This window comes from Acinonyx jubatus, chromosome E1 (genome assembly GCF_027475565.1).
Source record: "Acinonyx jubatus isolate Ajub_Pintada_27869175 chromosome E1, VMU_Ajub_asm_v1.0, whole genome shotgun sequence".
NCBI lineage: Eukaryota > Metazoa > Chordata > Mammalia > Carnivora > Felidae > Acinonyx > Acinonyx jubatus.
In genome coordinates, this window is record NC_069397.1 from 43,356,347 (window position 1) to 43,375,224 (window position 18,878).

Consider the following 18,878-nt stretch of genomic DNA (forward strand, 5'->3'; position numbering starts at 1 on the left):
ATGATTGAAATTGCTTTTAAAGACTGATCTGATTAGGGGGTGCAGGGTGGGCTATACAGGGAGAAACAGAGCAGGGAGACCAGTAAGGTGACTACATTTCCAGAAACAAAGTAGCAGCGTTTAACTAGGATGATAGCAGTTGCAACAACAAAAAGGTCAGTTCTGGAGACTCAGAACTAGTGGTTTAAGAAATTAGCCCCCCCCCCCCCAATCATCTACCAGTGCTCCTAATAACAACATATTAATCTTGTGTGAATAAAGCATTTTTAACAGCCTACTTTTTGTATTAATGTGTAATATACACTATTGGGCTTTTAAGAAGAAAATATAAGTGCTATGTGAATTAAAGCTTCAAGACAAGTTCCCATACCCCTAGTACAAGATGGTTGCCACCCAAGCCCCGAACATATAAAGCCCCCCTCTGCCGGGGAAGGGGGGGCGTTAAATTAAATGTTGGATAGACCAAATAAGGCCAAACAAAGTCGGGGGACTGGGGGACCGGATGAATAAAAGCCACTGGTCAGTTTCAATTTGAGGTGTGCTATTCAGGTGAGAGTCTCCAGCAGGCATTTGGGAAATTCAGACCCTACGCTCTACTTACAGTATAATGGTGTTCCAACAAACAAGATAAAAATAACTGTGTATGTGAAAATGCTTTGCAACGTGGTAAGTGCCATTGGAAACTTCATCTAATTTAAAATTTTATTCTAGGATCCAGGTTATGTAAATAATAGACTTGAGTACTCCTTATTTAAAAAAAAAAACCCAACACTACTGTATTACAACTACATTAGCCTGTTTAAAATTTTTTTAATGTTTTATAATTTATTTTTGAGAGGCACAGAGACAGAACATGAGCGGGGGAGGGGCAGAGAGACAGACACACAGAATCCGAAGCAGGCTCCAGGCTGAATTAGCCTGTTTAAAATGGATTTACTAGGAATTCACGTTGGTCAGTAACAAAAAAGGCGGAAAGAAGGCAGGTAGAAAGGAAGCGGACTCAGGGAAACAAATCTCCAACGAGGGAGACCATTTCAGGGAAACTCGGGGGGTCGGGATGCCCGGCCAGAGAAAAGCAGGGCGAGCCCAGGGGGAGGCCTTGAGGTCCAGGCTGGACGGACTGGGGAGCTACGTGGAAACACGCCCAGGACATTTCTGAAATAGGACATCACCCCCCGGGACAGGATGGATAAGGGGCAGCGGATCTGGGGACTGAGCACCAGCCCCTTGGCGAACCCAGGGGGCAACCGAGTGACTCTCCCAAGGGCGGAGACCCCTCAGGCAAGACAAAGGCTCCAGCCGCGGGAGGAGACCCAAGGTGCGCGTGCGCCACAGAACGCGCGTGCGCTTGGCGGCCAGCGCCGCGGCCCGAGGTGCGGGGGGGAAGGGAGACAAGGGAAGGGAGGCGTCAAGAGGAGTGAGCCAGGCGGCGGGGGAGGGCCGAGTGGTGGGGCGCTCGCGCGCGCCCACTGGTGGCCGGAGGAGAGAACGCCCACGGAGCGCTCGATGCCCACCCCTCCCTTGGGGAGGCTCGCGCTCCCGCTGCTCGCGCCTGCGCCGCCCGTCGGCCTCGGGAGCGCGCCCTCTCCCTGGTGCGCGCGCTCGCAACCTCCGCCACCCACCAGCTCCGGCACCAGCAGCAGCAGCGCCGCCGCCGCCGCCGCCGCCCACCTTCTGCCGCCGCCACCACAGCCACTTTCTTCTCTCTTTCCTCTACTGTCCTCGCCCTCTGTCGACTATCAGGTAAGCGCGTAGCTCCTAAATCTGCCTCCCCGTCCGCCCCCTTGCACCCCCATGCTGCCAGCTCCTCGCCCCCTGCGCAGAGATGGGTTTCATGAGGTAAGCATAGGTCCGAGGCAACAGCGGGGGCCCCTCCTTGCGCCCTGTGCGCCCTGGAGCTGGGACCGGGGCGTCTTGGAAAGAGGACCCATGCAAGGGATGCACCTACGCGTGTGTATGTGTGTGTGTGTGTGTGTGTGTGTGTGTGTATGTGTGCTGAGGGGGGTGTCCATGCGACAGCCGGCAGAGGTTGAGCGCGAAGGGTGGGGCGCGGATGGTGGTGACCTGGGGGAGGGGGCTGCTGTGCACTCTGGATCGTCACCTTTTGCCGCAATGGGCGTGTGTCTATGTGTGTGTGTGTTGGGGGTGTCCAATGACGACCCCCGAAACCGAACCTGTAATCCAGTTTCTCTGCTTCGGTTTGCTATAAGCCCTTCAGGAAGGTATGGATCCGGTTCTAGAAAAGATGACTCCCTGCCTGCCCCTCCCTACACCTCCCCGGCAGCAATTCCATTGGGGCTTTCGCTGCCCCTGATTTAAGGCGGTGGCCCACCCCCTCCCCGTTTTCCTCCTTCAAAAACCCGCAGGGGACATTTGGGGGCTGGGAGTGGAATCGGGGAGATGGGGAGGGGTCCAGGCGCTGTCACTTTAGTCGCCCTTCCCCCTGCGCGCGCCTGGCACCGAGACGCGAGCAGCGCCGTGCCCGAGAGAAGGTAGTGCGCGGATCCCGATGTGGAGGCTCGGAAAGGCGAAAGGCTGGAGTCACCTGGCCTTGCAATGTGGAAAGACTCGGCATCGGCGGATCCCCGCTCGCTCGCGCTAGCAGCCGCAGCCCCGCACAGACGCGCGCGGGGGCTGCAGGTGCATTTCGGGGCGGGCCCCTTTCTCTGCGCTCTGCGCCTGGCGTCCAGCGTGTGCGCTCCCTGTCGGAGGCGCGGGGCTGGCGCGCAGGGCTCGCCCCTCACTGCGGCAGTGGGTGTGGACCCGGGTGGGCAAGGAGGGGGGAGGAGTAGGCTGTGCCTCCTCCCACTCCCACCCCTGCTTTTTTTCCCCTCCAAACGCGAGGTGCCATCTTTTTGCGGCGTGTCACGTCTTTACGGTTCCGTGCCAAGCCGGGTGGCTGGGCTTTGGAGGACAGGGCGAGGACTGTAATTAAAGGGGGAGAGGGGTAATCAGAGCTGGAATCTTGGTGTTTTGCTGTGGGCTTGAGCTCTGGGGGCGTTCACCTGGAATCTTTCTCGGGGACTAGCTGCTTTGTTTGTAGGGCTTACGTGATCTGCGTTGCCAGCCCTAGTTTTTTGGCTCTTATCGATGAGGGTGTTTAACCAAGGCTCCCGCCCCTCCCCCTATTTTCCGCCCCTCATTTTCGAGCGCTTTGTTAGATCTCGGGCTTGCTGGGGTCAAGGAACTCGAGTCACAGCTCCGAGGGCATGCCTGGAACGGGCGTGACCCCGCGCGGCCCCCTCCTGGAGCCGGGCCGCGCGCCAGGAAGCGTCCACCGAGCCGAGGGGCTGGGATTGGAGGTCTCCGAGATCTCTGCGGGTGGCCGCGGGGGGACCCTCTGCGGGTTCCCTACACCCCAAGAAGCCTGGGGGGCCACACTCCACCAGGCTGCCCACCAAGGGGTGGCGGGGACAGCGCGCAGTCGGAGACCCTCTCCGCTTCATGCCCTGTTGCTTCTCACGCGGGAGAATGTGAGGAGGGGGCAAAAGGGTTCGTCTGGTGCTTCGGGCCACACCCATTTTTTCCAGAGATGTCTGGGGGAAGGGGGCACGGAGGGGAGGTTGCTATGGAAACCACACGCGTCCCGAGAAAGGACCCTGGGGCGTGGCCCCGCCCCTTCCCAGCAGAGATTGAGAACCCTAGGGACTGGCGAGGCCGCGGCCCCTCCATCTTCCGGAGGCGGCAGGAGGGAGACCCCCCCCCCCCTCGACACACACACACACAACCCTGACTGAGCCGGTGGCTCTTCCTCATTGGCCTCCGGCGGCCGCAGCCACCCAAATCAGCGTCCCTCATGTATTTTTTATTATTGTGGCCGAATATTATTTTGGAAACGTGCGAGATTTTAACTTAAAAGCCCGAGTTCACCGCGACCCTTGAAACGAAGCGGGGGAGTGGGGAGCGGGAAAGGGGAGCACGGGCCTCCGGCAAAGGAGTCCGAGCCTCGCTCTCCTGCGAAGAGCCTCGTCCGCCCGGTTTTCTGGTTAATTCTATCGCTGAAAACTGATGCGGGGGCGCAGTTCCGAGAGGGATGAGCATCTCTGAAACCGAATCATCCACACGAGCTGCACAGATTGATCTGAATGTCCTGGAAATGGCCCGGCTCAGGGTCGAGAGTCCACCTGGGGCCAGGCCGAACCTTCCCGCTGTGGCGTCGGAGATCGGAGCCCGGGTAGTGCCCAGCCTCCCTGCAGAGTTGGGTCCGCCCCGGGCGGGTTGCAGTAGAGGCTCAAGGATCGCTTCCAGGCTCTTCTCGGCTCGCCCCCCTCCACCTCCTCCACCCCCGCTAACTTAGAGCTGGGCTCGGAATTCTGGTTGTTTGCAGAGCGAGGGTCTCTTAGCCGCCCTGAGAACTGGTAGTCCATGGCCAAGGTTGCCCAGGGCGGACCCCGGGCGGGGAGGTCGCCTCCTGTCGGTTGGGGGAAAGGGAGCTTTGAGGGGAGCGAGCACATTTAGCTCAATGCTTAGGAACAAAGCGCAGTCCAGACGTCCGTGATTTTGCTCCATTTTGAAATGTGTTGGCGCTTTGGTGGGGCTGTCGGTAGGCAAGGCCTGGGGGGCTGCTAACGGAGGAAATATCGGGGCCAGGGGCTGGGTGTTCATGCACAGATCGGGAAACACCATCCCAGCTCTGAGCGCGGCTCTGAGCGTGCTTGAACTAAACGGCTTCCCCACCCCGGGATCTCAAGGGATGCAGCATGTGTGCCCACGCTGCGACAGGAAATGTCCATGCACCGATCCGAGGGCCATCGACTCCTGTCCCCAATCCCCATCCGGTGGAGCTCCTTTACGTCCCGGGAGACCTCACTTAGCCTCTGGCACCCAGGAACCTTCAGGCCCCGGCTCCAGCTGGGCTGAGTTGGGATGGATGATGGAACCTGCGACAGCGGCCTGGCTCTCCAAGCCACCTTGCCTGTGCTCAGGCGGGTGGTTTTTGTTTTTTGTTTTTTGTTTTTTATCTCCATCCCTTCAAATGACATGTCCATAATTAACTAAGGTATTATTTTGCATTTTATGATGCTGTTTAGGTTTGCTAGGGAAGAATTGCTTATCCATTCCTCCATCCCCAAACTGTCTCTCTAAACAATAAACAAATTACCACCCCACCCCACCCCCATCCCAGTGCCTGGTCTGGAGTGACTCCTGGAGCTGATCAATTCCTTGATCAGTAGTTGCTTCTGTAACGGGTTGTGTTTACTGCAGTAACCTGGCTTGACTCTTGGGGTTGCCTTTGGATAGTTTGCAGGAGAGTTTTGTTGGCTTTGCTGTTTTTTGGACGAGTGACAGTCCATGACTGTGTGTGCCTGCCCTACACAGACCTCGTCTGCACCTGCCCTTGATGGAAGGGCGTGGCTTTTAACTGGTTTCTGGTATTAGGCTCAGCATCCTTGACAGGAACAAAAGAAATGGATTATTCCCATAAATTGCAAGAAGAAAACTTAGAATCAGTTAAACTGAGAAGGGTCAGATCTATTCCATTTGGAGAAGAGCTCCTTCTACTGAACATGACCTTTGACCCCCATGCCCTTTGAGGGCAGTGCCAGCCTGGAGGTATGACAGGATTGTGGTGCCCTTTGTTTAGGTTGGATTTCCTTTCTGCCCTTTTAACATCAGTTCATGAAGCCCATTTGTTGACCACTTTAAGAAATTGTGTTTTATTCCCCCTTCCTTCAGCATTTATGTATATGGTCTGAGTGGCTTCACAGCTTGTGTGTGTGAAAGGATGTTAGTTTTCTAGTGAAACGTGTAATAGTTTTCCAACTAGATAGTTTTGTCCTTACTCCACCTTGAAAAAAGAATCACTCAAAAACAAATAAAAACATGCCCAGGGGCTTAATACAGTGCTGGACATCCAATAGGTATTTGGTCCATACCCATGTAACAAATCAATGGGTAAAATGGGAAAATGCAGGTCAAAAAGGTGGCAAAGAGAAAGTAGAATGGGAGGGGGGTGCCTATTCAAGGTCATGGCATCAGGAAGGTTTGGGAACAAATCCAGTCCAGTTTGTCCCTTGCTCAGTGTCCAAATGGCACCCCTCAACCTGCTTCTGCCCTTTGGTGCACCTCCACACCCTCCCTCCCCTGCTTCCGAGCCACCCCCCTTCTTGGTACAGCACTTCCCGGCTCATGTCACCCTGGTTGTCCAGAAGAGTGCTGAAGAGGGGGGGAGGGAGAGAAACCACACAATACTGCCCTGCCATCTCTGGGACTGTAGGTGCTCCTGGTACCCGAGGTCAGAAGGACAGAGGTGGGAAACCCCATCAGCCTCTGCCGCTCTCTGTCCTCCCACCCAGCCCTTTTCATGATCCCGCTTCAAAAACTGCCCTCCGACATCTCTACACCCCCAGAAATATCCACCTGACTAGTCACCCCTAACTCACCACCCTAGGTGCTTCTGCCAGTGCCTTGCAGGAACACTCGCATGGAGGGGCACCTGAGCAAGTGTTGGGAGGAGAAGACTCCTGCCTCACCAACCGGGCTGCAGCAGAGAGAGAAACCTGATCTTCCAGCCGGGACTCTCCGCTGTTTTCCTGTAAAACAGTGGGTCTCAGCTCCTGGGGCCATTGACATTTCTAGAGACATTTTTTATTTTCACAGCTCGGGAAGAGTTGTGGCATCTAGTGGGTAGAGGCCAGGAATGTTGCCAAAGGTCCTGCAAGCCACAGGACAGTCTGCCACATCAAAAAGTATCCAACCCCAAATGTCACTAGTACTTGAAACATTGTTACTCTGGTCCTCTTAACGTGGCAGCTTATGTTCCTCAAGTGCCTTTAAGGAGGCACTGTTCTAAGTGCTCCCCAGAGATGATCTCATTTAGTCCTCACGGCAGCCCCCTTTGGTAGTAGGTGCTGTTACTGTCTCTGTTACATATGGAGAAACTGACGTACAGAGAGGTTTAGTAACTCACTAAAGGTCACACAGCCAGGGAATGGTAGAGCTGGGATGTCTGACACTAGCCACCTCCCCTTCTCAGCTACACGTGGCTTTAACAGGCCTTCGTGGGCTAGCCTGGAAACCCAAGCGTGCTCTGTAACATTGACCCAGTGAGAGTATTCAAGTTCCAGAGCCACTGATTCACAAAATGAGCTTTTGAGAGAGTCTGTAATTGGAACACGATCTAAAGCTCACAATTTCTGATCTAGCCTTGACACGTGGAGCAAGGGATTTCACTCAGCCTCTGTGCCTCTGTTTATAAAACAAAGAGAAAATATCCCAGGGACCTTAAACCCAGGAAGCCCCAAGCCCAGGTTTTCAAGACCGCCCTATCATACAAAAGAGCAGCTGGGTCTGATTGACTCAGAGGAGGCTAGAAATCAAGACTGGGGGCTCATGACATAGATTCCGCTATGGTCAGGGTCAAATCACTGAAGTTTTAGGGACGGCAGATTCTCATCTTAGGTCCTGCCCCTGTGACAGATTGAAGCTTTGGCACCAACCAGTGGGACCAGCTCTGAGCCTGTGGCTGTGAGTTGAGTTGGGTGGGCGTGGAAAGGGCCTCATGCAAGAATATCAGGGCTCCCTTGGCAAAGGTGCTTCCTGCTTCTTGCTTCCTGGGGCCCAAGCTCTGCAGGAAGTATTCCTTTATGCTGTGACATAGAGGGACTGCCTAGAATCCTTCATCCCCAGGACTCACTGCCCCTCCACCCTGGGAGAAGTTTGGAGGCCACTGTAATCCCACAGCCTCCCCTGTACCCTGTGTGGGCAGTCAGACATATACCATACCCGTCGGTCTCACCCCAATTACCTCGCCAGAAGGGTTACTGTCCAAGAATGCATTTCCTTCTCCAGGCGCCATGTTCCTGCCACCTCCAGGTTCCTTTTCTGCACAGATGGCCTCTGCCTGAGTGTGGGGAAGCAGTGTGAGGCCAGCTCGGATGGGTTTTGAGCTTTTTGAGTTCTCTGATTCGGAAGCATTCTGCAGGTGTGCACCTATGTGGGCTAGAATCGGCTTCCACAAAATACAAATTTGAATGACTTCCAGGTGGATTATCTGAATTTGTTTTTGCTTTGTTGACATTTTAGCGGGTTCTGTACTTGCTCCAATCAGGGACGCTATTGAAAGAATCCCCCCAAAATGTATTTTGTGCCTCAGCTGTTGAAGGAAGGTTTGTGAATACCTTGTAGGCAGACACCGTTTCTTCCTCAACAGGCCCTCAGTGCAGGGCACTGGCCGGCGGCAGAGAGAGGTATCACATTTGGTCAGTTGTTTAAGGGTGTGGACTCTGATCAGACCTCTTGGGTGCAAATCCCGGCTCCCCCACTCACTGTGGGACCCAAGCTGTGTTGTCCCCCAAGGATTTGGTGTTGTCCCCAAACTGGGGTATGCCAGTACCTATCTCACTGGTTGCTGTGAGGTTTAAAAGGGGGTGGGGGGTGATGCAGTGCTTAGCCCAGGGCTTGGCACCTAGTAAATTGCTCAGTGAATGGTCTCAAGGGCAGCAGCTTCTGGATCAACGCTGGTGACTGGATGAATGTTCAAAGGCATCTACCGACCCTAGTGATGGAATCCTTGTAACAGATAAATTGTTACACTGAGTAAGGCTCGAACTACAAGTAGGCACCTGCCCAGCTACCCCTGGAGCCAGGCTGGAAGTGGGTTCCCCGACTTCACACACGCCCGTGTTTAAATGTGCAGACAGAACTCTTGCCACAGGCAAGCAGAATGACTTGTCATCTGTTGTCCGTGCTTCTGTCCTCTTCCTTCCTGAAATCCACTCCACGCCAGGAATAGACTGTGTAATCAACATGCCAGCCTGAGCCGGACCACGCCCTCCCACCATCCCGGGAATGGTGACCTGGCTTAGCTAACGCACGGGTTCAGAGCTCTTACTTGTAACTCACTAAATAAAAAGTGAGCGAGGATGGGCTTGAGAAGGTAATGGAAGGCAGTGGAGGAGACGATTTACAGATGCGTTGAACTTGGTAAACTGGTAAGCAGGCTTCATGGTCAAGCAGGAAATGTTAAACAAAACAAAATGGACATGTTCTGAATCCAGGGAACTCCCAAGCCTCTGATAAGCATGTTCATATCTGAATTACTAAATCTGGTTTAACAAGCCTTCTTATCTATGAAATGAAAACTGAGGGTCATAATACGTTAGTTTTTCAAAGCCATTACATCAGAAAAACCATTACAAAATGATGCTCTTGGTGTTTGGATCAGCTGGTTGGAATTTCTTGTCTTTTTTTTTTACCTAAGCCACACTCATAATACGTTGGTTAGGACTTCAGATTTTAGCTCCTTGGAAAAAGGGCTTACACTACAGAGGAATCTGAATGCAGAATCTCTCTAGCATTTTACTATTTTGTTCACAGTCTGTAACATTTTGTTTGACAGTAAAAAATTACTCATCTTTTTTTTTAATCTTTATTTATTTATTTTGAGAGAGAGAGAGACTGCACTCGAGGGGCGGGGGAGGGGCAGAGGGAGAGAATCCCAAGCAGGCTCTGCAGTATCAGCAGGGAGCCAGATTCGGGGCTTGAACTCATGAACTGTGGGACCATGACCTGAGCCGAAATCAAGAGTCAGACACTTAACAGACTGAGCCACACAAGCGCCTCCAGAATTACTCATCTTTTTTTTAATTTCTTAAAAAAAATTTTTTTTTTAATGTTTATTTATTTTTGAGAGAGAGAGACACCGTGAGCTGTGGAGGGGCAGAGAGAGAGGGAGACACAGAATCGGAAGCAGACTCCAGACTCTGAGCTGTCAGCACAGAGTCCCACACGGGATGCGAGGCTCAAACTTGGGGCTCAAATTCATGAACTGCAAGATCACGACCTGAGCCGAAGTTGGACTCTTAACCAACTGAGCCACCCAGGTGCCCCCAGAATTACTCATCTTTATGAAATTTTCCCAAAGCCTTCAACTGGATTTTCCTAAAACAAGTTAATGGTTTTAAGAGTTTGTCTTTCATTTTGCACTTGAATCTCATTAGCTTGCATCTTATTTAAATGACGGAGTTATTGTAACAAGTGTGAAAGATTGGCTGTGGTAGGAGGAGGCCTTGGCTGTGGACATCAGGCCCTGTGGACCCAGCCATGAATATTTACAGTCCTTCTTTCCTGCTTCTTGCATGGTGACAGCTAGGACAGGACCTACTGTGGAGACTTTGGTATTAAGTGAATGGTGGGCAGTCCCCCACCCTCTCCCCCCATCTTTTCCCTGCCCACCAGGACTAGCTCAGCACTTTGAGTCCATTCACATAGAATCCTGGTTTAAGGGAGTGTTGCAAAACTCTCCCCATCAAACTCAAAATAAACGTAAATCCCTCTTACTATATTAATTCTCCATAGTGAAGGAATTTTAGATCAAGATCCAACAATTAAAAACCATTGTAAATCAGCACGTTAGAATTAAATCTGAGGCTGGTGAAAATAGTGTTCCATTCATGGTCTTTCCTTTGCTCTTGTCCGCTGTCCTGCTCAATCAGGCATCCAGTAGAAGAGGGACACAATTTTCTCTGGTCCCAGCTTCTGGTTTTCCTACCCACCTGTGGCCTGGTTTTCTATATTTCGAGGAAGGCTGGATGATGTTGTTTTAGGATTAGTCTGCAGTTGTAGCACAGAAAGGCCAGGATCATCTGGCCACTTTCATCTATATACCCTTCTCCCCAGGACACCAAGGGGATTAGAAGACCCCTGGGTCCATAATTGCTGTCATGTGATCTCTAGCCGACACATAATGCCAAGAAGGAAGTGCTGGGAAAGACTAATTCATTGAAACGTGGAACTGTTTCCCTCCTCCATGGCAAAGGACCTGAGTTAGGACCAGTGTTCTAAATTGTGTGTCAGCCGAATTGTCCTGGACCAAGTCCAGTGCAGCCATATATTTGAAGGTCATTTCAGAGATGCTTTTTTCCAAACCATTATCTTAACTCACGCTCCCTCTCACAGCCTACCCCTCAAAAAAGAGGCTTATTGGATAATTAATAATCTAAAACCAAGTGCTTTCATGCCCAAGGGAAGTTGACAATGTAAAAAATCTCTTTGGTTTAAAGTATATAGACATATACATATTATAATTGTATATTTAACTGTGAATATTCACTCCCTTATTTGTTGTATGTCTAGACTTTATATATTGGGTTTGCCGAACACCTGAACAGCTTTCAACTTTAGTATTGGTAACGCATCCGAATTTAAGTCAAGGTATATTGGGGCACCTGGGTGGCTCAGTCAGTTAAGTGTTTGACTTCAGCTCAGCTTATGATCTCTCTGTTCGTGGGTTCTTACCCCGCATCGGGCTCTGTGCTGACAACTCAGAGCCTGGAGCCTGCTTCAGATTCTGTGTCTCACGCTCTCTCTGCCCCTCCCTCACTCATGTGCGCTTGCTCTCTCTCTCTCTCAAAAATAAATAAACATTAAAAAAAAAATTTTTTTTTTAAGTCGAGGTATGTTAATAAGCCAAGCAAAGGATGTATATACAAGTAAGATAGTTGTATATAATTTGCTGTATTGGGGTTCGGTAATAATTGTGGTGTAGATTCATGTGAACCTGTCCCTTTCAAAGTTGCCCGTTGCCAAGAATAGCAGTTTGGAAGTCACCAGCCCTTCTGCCATCCACTTTCGTCTTGTCTTTTCCTTAAGAACAGGGAAATTCCACACTGGCCCCAACCCACATGCAGCAGCTGAGTTTCAGCTGGTGCTGTCACCACAAGCCCAGTTTAGAAATGAAGGATTTCGAAGAACATCCCTAAATCCGCTTGAATAAAGAAGCTATCGGTGACAGACTCACCTGAACCTGCTTTAACCCTATTTAATCTTTCCCCAGGGTTAATCCTGTGGGATGTGCCTCCTGGGCATCTCTACTGGGTTCAGTTCTGCCTCCTGTCGTTCTGAAGTCCCTCCCTTTTTAACACTGCAGGGAGTGATGGCTGCACTCTGTTCCCTGCAGAGTGTTAATAAAGACTGAATAAATTGAAATAAGTCCCTTTCAGTGTCACTAAAGTGCTATAAATAATTATGAACCAATGCTTGATGCCTGATGGGAAATGCATGGGAAAAAATTTTTTTTTTTAACTGGCAGGATTCATGTTATAAGTTGACAATCTGGGCCAAGTGAAAAAGAACTTAAAAAAAAAAGATCTCCTTATCATTTATTGCTGGCAAAAATGAATTCCAGAAGTTAACCATCACCTCATTTTGTGGACCCGTTATCACCCACTGCGTGGGCTTGCCAAACCCTGAATTTAATTGCAGCCTTTCCTACTTACCAACTGAGAGACCTGTGGGGAAGTTAAAGATTTCCTGTGCCTCCATTTTTATATCTGTAAAATGGGGATTGTGCAGTCCCCCAGCCCCAAGTGGATGATAATGTGGGCTCCCTTCTCACTGGGTAGTTGCAGAACTGAAATAAAACCATCTATGACAACTCATTTGAGCTTCTCAGAAGACAGGTACCACAGGGAGTGGGGATCCCTCCCGGGAGCCAGAGTCAGGCGCCAGACCTGATGTCTCTCGTGGGTTGAGTGGAGCCTGATGCCTGAAATAGTACACCTGCTGCCCCCTTGCCCCCCTCTTGCGGGCCAGACGGTGCAGGCTCATTCCCAGGGGTGAGCACCCGTCAGCAGGGCCTGCGCCCAGGATGGATGGATAGGCGGCTGCAGTCCAGCCTGTACGGGTCGTATCTGTCCCCCTCTTCCCAGAGGAGGCCTAAAGCCAGGGTGCAGGACAGGACAGTGGGTGGAAGTGCCCGTAGCATAACCTCAGGTGATATCCTGCCCCTGCCAGTGCCGACTTCTCTGGAGAGGGGCTGGAGCTTTCCTGACACCCCCAGATGGAACGTCCTAGGAGCCCTTCCATTTTCCCTGGGGGTTTTCAGTTTCCTCCTAATCAGACAGGGACTTGGTACAGAACCTTCTATTTCTAATGAGGCCCGGGAGCAGCCTCTTCCGGCTACCGGGTGGTTAGCCCGGGTCGGGAACCGATTAAGGCAAGAGTGATTGAATTAAAGGTTGGAGTTGACAAGGGGGTGTAATATTCCGTTGGCTCTTTGGTGGCAAGGAGCTCGGTGAAGTCTCATTCATGGAAGCACTTGCTCTTGGGATTTGAATTGACTGGAGCTGGGCTGCCGTCTAGCTGTCTTTGCCCAGGGAACGGAGAAACCCAGTTTCTCAGGCGTGTGCATGGTGGGTAGTATTTCAGGACAGGTGTGTAACCCCAGCCCGACTTCCCTACTTCAGACCAACTTAATGCACTGCCTACTGGTCCAGATTGGTTTTATTGTATGAAGATGCTGATAATAACGGTACTAGCCAGTTGCATTTATTTTACTAAAAACATTGCCTTATTTAACCCTCACTACACAACCCCCGCCCTCTGAGGCAGGGATTATCATCCCCATTTTGCAGGGCAGCAGACTGAGGCCCAGAGAGATCTCGGCCCGGGGACACAGCCAGATCACACTTCTCTGCAGCTCCTGTGCCTCCTGCCTTCAGTGCCTCCCCTCTGGGTCCGCTCTCCAGGCCAACAGGCATGTCTTTAGTGCTAATGACCAGAGAAACTGTGCCCTCCAGCCTCCCTGAATGGGGCGTATGTAACCTGAGCCTGGAGAAGGTATCTTAAACCGAAAGCTAGCCTCTAAACTGGGCTGTTGTTTCATGTTGCCGGTGACGGCAGAACCAAATTTAGTGTCGTGGGCAGGTCGACAGTTATCAAACAGAACAGCTCGTTTTTCTTCCAGTTCACATAAAGCATCAAAAATCTCCACCCCTGCCACACTTCCGTGGAGGGGTATGTGTGACCCAAGGCTGGCACAGGTGGCCAGGAGGGGTCTGGTGTGTAAACTCAGGGGAGATGACATTCAGGTTCCCGGGCAGTGTCTACAGGGAGAAATTTCATTGAAAGTGGACATTTTCCCTGGACCAGGCAGACGGCTGTTGTTAGGAAAAAGGGTCAAGGTGGGAGGGAGGGAGGGAGGGAGGGAGGGAGGATGGGTTGCAGTACCCAGCCTCCTGGTGTACCGTCTGATCCCCTTCATACAACCATCCACTTGATTTCCCCCATGTCTACACTACTGTGGTTCATGCTCTAGGACCAGGAAAAGGGGGAGTGATGGGGAACAGAAAAGGGGGGCTCACACAGATGGGGTTGGGTCACACATATTACATATTCAGAATTTGCAACCTCACCAGGTACTTTTAATGGTATTGAAATACATTTCCCACAGCCACTCTTGCATCTGCAACAAGCTATTTCTCAGTTCTGTTCTTGCCTCCCACCTACTCCGCAAATTTGTTTTAAGTTTATTTTTTTTATTTGGGGGGGAGGGGCAGAGAGTTGGGGGAGGGGCAGAGAGAGAGGAAGAGAGAGAGAATCCCAAGCAGGCTCCACACTGTCAGCGCAGAGCCCAATGGAGGGGCTCAAACTCACACACCATGAGATCATGACCTGAGTCGAAATCAGGAGTCAGATGTTCAACCAACTGAGCCACCCAGGCGCCCTCCCCAAGTTTTCTTGTTTTTTTTTTTTTTTAAATCCACTGGCTATAAAGGCAACCCTATACCGTATGTGAGATCCCACCCTAGTTTCTGTTTTGTTGGATTTTTCTGGGGGAAAGACAGAGCAGTAATCATTTCAGTCTACAAATTTTATTCAGGGTGAGTAATACGAGTTGCTCTTCAAGAAAATTCTTAAAAGCACCCCAAAATGGGGCCACCTGGAAGAACACTGTCAGTCTTAGCACTGAGCACAGGCCTGCTTAGCTCTCGTGGACCCGGGTGGGAGCTGCAGGTTTGCACACAGCCCTGGAAGCAAAGTCAGGAGCATGGGAACACTGGGCAGAGGGCAGCTCTCCTGGTCGCCCTTTGGACAGACCAGAGTGTGCTGGCCGCATCTGTGCCTCTGGGTGCAGGGACCTCATCATCAAAGGCTATGGCCACATAATAGATACCAGAACTTCCAGTAGAACAGACCCTGTCCCCCGTGGGCCCAAGTTTGCAAAGAACACTTAGGATGATGAGGCTTTCTGGATGCCCTAATATCTTTCTAGTTTGGACTAATTAGGGAATGGTCAGTCTCATTTAAAAACCTGAGTTACTTTAACACTCTTATCTAGGTATTTGGGAGAGGGACGTAGCATAGGAACATTTTTTAACACGTGAGCGTGAGGAAGAGCTCACGTCTGGGTGGCCTACGTGATGTGATGTCAGGACTCCCCATTCCCCAAATTGCTAATAAGCAGATAGTACTTTACAGTTGATATGATCTCATTTAGTTCTCTCTTTTTTTTAAAGTTTATTTATTATTTTTGAGAGACAGGGAGTGAGCAGGGGAGGGGTAGAGAGAGAGGAAGATAAAATATGAAGCAGGCTCGAGGTTCCGAGCTGTCAGCATAGAACCCGACACAGGGCTCGAACTCACGAACCATGAGATCAATGACCTGAGCTGAAGTGGGACACTTAACCACTGAGCCACCCAGGTGACCCAGATCTTATTTAGTTCTTGATGTGAGCCTGTAAAAATTCTTTTCCCTTTCACAAATCATGAAACTGAGGTTCAGGGAGGTTAAGTGGGGTTCAGGAAAGCTAAGTGGTACTTCAGATCACATGGCTAGTTTTAGACCAACAGGGGATTTGAACCCAGGACTTCTGCTTCTCAAGAGCAGACCTCACCCCTGGCTTTTCCGTCCGTGGCTCTCCACTCATTGTTTTAGCCTGAGGGATCCTACCAACTGCCAGTTCCTGAGTAGAGGGTAGGGGAGAGGAGACCTCACTGCTTTCCACACCCCTCCCCAGGACAAAAAAAAGTTTTATATATGTATGTATATATGTGTATATACACACACACACACACACACACACACACACATATACATACATATATATATATATATAGCAGTGACCTGGAATTTTAGCCTAAGGATTTGTACATTATGATAAATAAATGAAAAGATGGCTTTTCCTTCTTAAAAAAAAAAAGTCTATTCAGCATAAGATATGTTTGGTGAGTGGTCATAATTTGTGTCCCCCCAAAAGTGCTCCCTGCACCCCAGCAGTGGGGAGCAAGGAGCAGTGCAGGTGAAGGGAGAAGATGAAGGTCCAAGTAACCCCGCTCTGGGCCAAACCGGTAGGGATGCCCTGATGGTTTGCTTCGTGGTCATCACCCACATTTCCAGGGATGCGGAAGACCCGGAAAGAGGGGAAAACCTCCACGGTGTTAACACAGACCTGCCTAAGTAACACATCCTGTAATACAAGTTTTTTTTCATAACTAAAGGCTAAAAGTGGTTGCTAGAATTTAAAGGTAATTAGTAAATTAATGGGGTTTCTCTCTATATGACTAGTTTCAAAGCAAATTGATTAAAACCCTCCTCCTTCACATTACTAGTGTCCATTATTTGGTGTTTAATTTCCACAACGTTATCTCATTCCACTTTTTTTGGGCTTCCCCCAGGGAATAAGGCTCCCTAACACATCCATCTGTTGGCCAATGTTTTGTTCATCTTTGTATCCTCAGTGCCTAGCACATGAATTCTGTGCACATGGCACAGAATAAAGGCTCGGTAATTGTTTGGTGAATGAATGAATGGATGAGGGAGTGAATTCAGTACTGATGAAAACCTAAGGCCTTTCTTTTATTTTTTGAGTATTTTTTAAGTTTATTTATTTATTTTGAGAGAGAGAAAGAGCAAGCGAGGGAGGGGCAGAGACAGAGGGAAGGAGAGAATCCCAAGCAGGCTCCGTACCGTCAGCACAGAGCCCGATGCGGGGCTTGAACTCACAAACCGTGAGATCATGACCTGACCTGAAACCAAGAGTCTGATGCTTAACCGACTAAGTCACCCAGGCACCCCAAAACTTAAGGCCTTTCTTTTTTTTTTTTAATTTTTTTTTTCAACGTTTATTTATTTTTGGGACAGAGAGAGACAGAGCATGAACGGGGGAGGGGCAGAGAGAGAGGGAGACACAGAATCGGAAACAGGCTCCAGGCTCTGAGCCATCAGCCCAGAGCCTGACGCGGGGCTCGAGCTCACAGACCGCGAGATCGTGACCTGGCTGAAGTCGGACGCTTAACCGACTGTGCCACCCAGGCGCCCCAAGGCCTTTCTTAAAGAGACTTGCAGGTATGTAACTCATATATTTGTGAGTGATGTGCCACTTTATGATTTTAATACCCAATCATTTTATATCAAAACAATTCTGGGGCACCTGGCTGGCTTAGTTGGTGGAGCATGCAACTCTTTTTTTTTTTTTTTGGTAGTTTTCATGTTTTTATTTAAATTGCGGTTAATTAATATATAGTGTAATATTAGTTTCAGGAATAGAATTTAGTGGTTCATCACTTACATACAACACCCAGTGCTCATCACAAGTGCCCTCCTTAATACCCATCACTCATTTAACCCAGGAGTGTGCAGTTCTTGATCTTGGGGTTGTGAGTTCGAGCCCCCCATTGGGTGTAGAGATTACTTAAAAATTAAATCTTTAACAACAACAAAACAATTCCAACACTATTTTTTCTCTTAATGCTTTCACACAAATGACCTGGAGTGGGGAGGGGTACAGGTCAGCATTTTGAGTGTTAAAAGGGGAAATATGTACACTACTTGCCAGAATCTTTTAAAAAGCTAAGACTTTGTATTGGTCTAAGCCTTGAGATTCTCCCGAAAACCAGAATGAGCCCTGCTTCAAAGACCAAAGATGTTGATGGGCAGGACTGGGTGTGAGGCCTGGTCCCTAAGCTCATACTGGGAGGGGTGGTGAGCAATTGAAGGTGAGCCGCTTAAGTCCCTGCCTCCTGGTGAGAGGCTCAGGCCCAGGGAGGGCTGTCAGAATTAGCGAATTAAAACCCTGGATGCCTGGTTAAATTTGGACTTCAGATAAACAACAGTTTTTGTGTGTTTTTTTTTAGTATAAGTGTGATGGGCTACATAAATGCTCCCCAAGGATATCGGATCCCAATTCCCAGAACCTGTGACTATGACCTTATTTGGCAAAAAGGATCTTTGCAGATGTCATTCAGTGAGGGATCTTGAGGAGAGATTCTACTGCATTGTCTGGGCGGGTGGTAAATGCAGTCACTTGTGTCCTTACAAGAAGGAGGCAGGGAGACGAGAAGACCCTGTGATTGATGATCGAGGCACCGGTTGGGGCGACGTGGAGTGATGTCGATCGCAGCAGCCATCAGGAGTCGGAAGAGGGAAACAAAGGATGTTCTCCTAGAACTTCCGGTAGGAGGGAGACCTTGCCAACACCATGATTTTGTCCCAATGATCTGATTTTGGAACTCTGGCCTCCACAACAGTGACAGAATAAATACCTGTTGCTTTAAGCCACTCAGTCTGCAATTTATTGCAGTGGCCCCAGAAAACTCACACACAAAGTATGTCCCACGCAGTCTTTGGGACATACTTACATTTAAACAGTTGTTGTTTATCCAAAGTTCAGATTTAACCGGTTGCCCTCTATTTTATCTGGCAACCCTGATTGCCAGGGCCAAAGAAAGGGGCTTTAGTAATTTGCAGGGAAGCTGGTTGAGGCTCTCAGGAAGTGGACATCCTTACACTAGGAGTCTTTGTGAGCATTTGTGAACACAGTTCCACTGAACCCATTTGAACTTTACTCTGGACAAAAAAAGGGGGGGCAATTAGACAGGTGTTAATGATTTATTCTTTCAACAGTCACTTGAGCAACTTCCTATGAAGCAGCAGCTCTGTGTGAGGGCGGAGGGGTAGGACATGAATTATTGATCCAATACCTGCTGAATCCTGCCAGATAAATCCTGTGAAATATTGATAACACCCGAGCTCGGGTGATTCCACGGCACGTTTCTGATACCTGAGCTGCCCCTGGGAGTCCAACACCCTTCCTGGGGGGTGGCGGGGCCCACGCAGAACCCGGGCGGTCCCCGGGCCCTCGGGTTGTGAATCCTGC

The 18,878-nt window shown here is 50.1% G+C and overlaps 1 protein-coding gene across 18 annotated transcripts in view; it reads left to right on the top strand.

The window, feature by feature from the left end:
* The first annotated feature begins 1,583 nt into the window (after window positions 1-1,583).
* MAPT (microtubule associated protein tau) overlaps window positions 1,584-18,878 on the top strand; it is a 96,110-nt gene continuing 78,815 nt past the window's right edge. For 6 of the 18 annotated variants that reach the window (XM_027052029.2, XM_027052032.2, XM_027052031.2 and 3 more), the window contains exon 1: window positions 1,589-1,743. The gene's annotated coding sequence lies outside the window, so the exon portion shown is untranslated. Of the gene's footprint in view, window positions 1,744-18,878 lie in introns of all 18 variants that reach the window. The other 12 variants (XM_027052020.2, XM_027052023.2, XM_027052022.2 and 9 more) reach the window with 5 other exon arrangements.